The 2,585-nt window shown below is 31.1% G+C and overlaps 1 protein-coding gene across 2 annotated transcripts in view; it reads right to left on the reverse strand.

Annotated features, from left to right (window-relative positions):
• LOC126734698 (cell adhesion molecule DSCAM-like) overlaps positions 1–2,186 on the reverse strand; it is a 466,019-nt gene extending 463,833 nt beyond the window's left edge. For both annotated transcript variants that reach the window (XM_050438411.1, XM_050438410.1), the window contains exon 1: positions 1,734–2,186. The gene's annotated coding sequence lies outside the window, so the exon portion shown is untranslated. The remainder of the gene's footprint in view (positions 1–1,733) is intronic.
• Between the last annotated feature and the right edge of the window lie 399 nt (positions 2,187–2,585).

Genomic DNA, 2,585 nt, shown 5'->3' on the forward strand with positions numbered 1-2,585 from the left:
TTATGATAATGTCAAGTTGATATAGTGTGCCAACCATTGTGCCTAGATGCTTAAAGATTTTTTACACCTTTATTGTCCTCAAGTCACAATTTTACTGTTCCTGATAATGTCGGGAATAATCAGTCGGGCATGAATGCCAAAAAAGCAGAAAACTGGACCTTTTGGAAAAATTAGAAATCACCAAAGCAAAGAAAAGCACAATCTTAGACTGTATTAACGACGTTTTTAATTTTGAACCCAGAGTCATTTTTAACAATATTGCCTGATATACTCTACTTCTATTAGAAGTGTATCTATCTTCTACTAGAAATATCTCCAAGGACCTGGTAGCGTAGTAGTCGGCTACATTGCTTAATTGACGTTTTTTGCGAGACTAGCAATAGGTTTGAATCTCATTTAGGAAAATAATTTTATATTTTTGTATTTCATCAATTGTAATTTAGTTGTTTTGGTTTTTTACAAACTTGTGGCGTATCACATTCCTAAGAATTTATTTTATTCAGTGTGTGTGTGTATAATATGACCGTAAAGCATGTACTGTTTTAAGTCGATTTTTAAGGTACCAATTTTATCTAATAGAAACGTATCATCCATTTTTCTCTAAGAGACCAAACGAAAACAAAATCAAAGCTAAGGACACAAAGTCACGGTCTCATCCAATCTATATAATTTCTTAAAAAAGCTTAAAAGCTACACGTGTTTCGCTCCTGTCGGAGCATCATCAGGCCTAGACCTACACAATAGTAATTATAACAATACAACTCTATTGTGTAGGTCTAGGCCTGATGATGCTCCGACAGGAGCGAAACACGTGTAGCTTTTAAGCTTTTTTAAGAAATTATATAGATTGGATGAGACCGTGACTTTGTGTCCTTACCTTTGTTTTTGTTTTTTTTTAATTTTATCTAACTTTGGGGTTGTTGTTACATTTAGTTTCTATGTTTTTAATTTTTAGGTCTGATGATGCTCTTAATATGAGCGAAACACGTGTAACCTACTGTTAGAATTAATGAGTACTTTTAAGACCGAGACTTTGTGTAGTTCCCTTTAAATTATTGAATCTAAGTCTCTTTGAGAAAATTGATGACTTCTTTCAATTTCAAATTGTCTTTCCCTATTGTGAATACATTCGCGATTACCTTATTCTAAACGTAGATTCGTACCCTATTCCTATTTCAATAATGAATAGTTAAATTTGTGTTTCCCCCGCATTATAGTAATATAAAAATTAGTTAAAATAAAAGAAGTTTTGCGTTTTGTAATCTGAAGTAATATTTCCTACATTTAATTAAAGAAAAATAATTTTTAATCTTGACTTGTTAGATTTATGTATAACTAAGTGAAAGTTAATATTTTGACTTTATTAATAAAAAATGCTCTAAAAGATAAAATTGAAATAAATCTATTTTCTTTTTCGTTTTAACTCGACCCGATGATCGCGGTCGTATTTTTATAATTATAAAAATTTGTTGCGACTATAAAGAAAATAATGTTAATGCATGCATTAAAAAAAATTACGGGCAAACATTTACAGATTTATAATTTAACATAAAAGCAAAAACAAATCCAAATAATAAAGAGGTTGTAGGGGAAATTAGAACTTCATCTTTTTACCTCTAAACTTTGCACACCGTCTGCCAAACATCAAGTATAATATTTTTTATATGGTTTTTGTATAAATTGTAAAAAAGAATTATATAGATCAGAATATAAAATATAGAATAGTTTCTCACCTAAGACTGCAGATCTCACATCAGCATCCACAAGGTAAGCCACTTAACAAAATTCTAAGAGACGCGTTTGCAAGTCAGCAAAATCCTTTTTAGATTTTTTTTAATAATTAAGGTTTATTGACTTAATATTTCATAATACTATTGCATGCTTCTATCAATCACTCATAATAGTTATAATTCGTTCCACAAGAAGTGTACTTTTTCTTGTATTAAGTTATTATTGACACAATGATCAAGTACTTTGAATAAATAAAACCAAGATATTCAGGCACAGTCACCACAAATCATCCGTTAAAATTAGCAAACGTGCAAAACTCATTCACTGTCTTAATTTATGGCAATCAATGAGGCCAGAAGCCACAATTTAGTTCTTTCTTTTTATCGCACTCCCGTTATCGGGGAAAAAACTTCGACAGTTTTCCCGGCTCTATAGAGTTAGCTTCTCTGTTCGGCACGGAAGTTATACAGCGAATAAACGCGCCAAATTTTCAACAGACTACCGGTCATGTAAAGTAAAGTGCGCCAGCGCTACAGGCTCTGGCGTTATAGAACCGAAGTTGGAAATATACGATGTCTATGAGAGGAAAATTGGGGTCTTGAAAATGTACTTCAGTGAACCTTGATACAAACTTACATTATTTAAAAGTTTACGAATAGATAAGATACTAGCAGTATTAAAGAATGATTTCTGCGAAATAAGCCAATAATGCAATATTATATTGCGAAAATTTAAAAAGGAAAATTTCTACCGAATTGGAACACTGTTTTGTTAGATTTATATCATTTATGATCAAAAAGAATATCGTTATGCAAACTTGATCAATATTTAATAAAACGGCATTTGATAAAACA

This window comes from Anthonomus grandis, chromosome 3 (assembly GCF_022605725.1).
Source record: "Anthonomus grandis grandis chromosome 3, icAntGran1.3, whole genome shotgun sequence".
In the NCBI taxonomy this organism is placed as follows: Eukaryota; Metazoa; Arthropoda; class Insecta; order Coleoptera; family Curculionidae; genus Anthonomus; species Anthonomus grandis.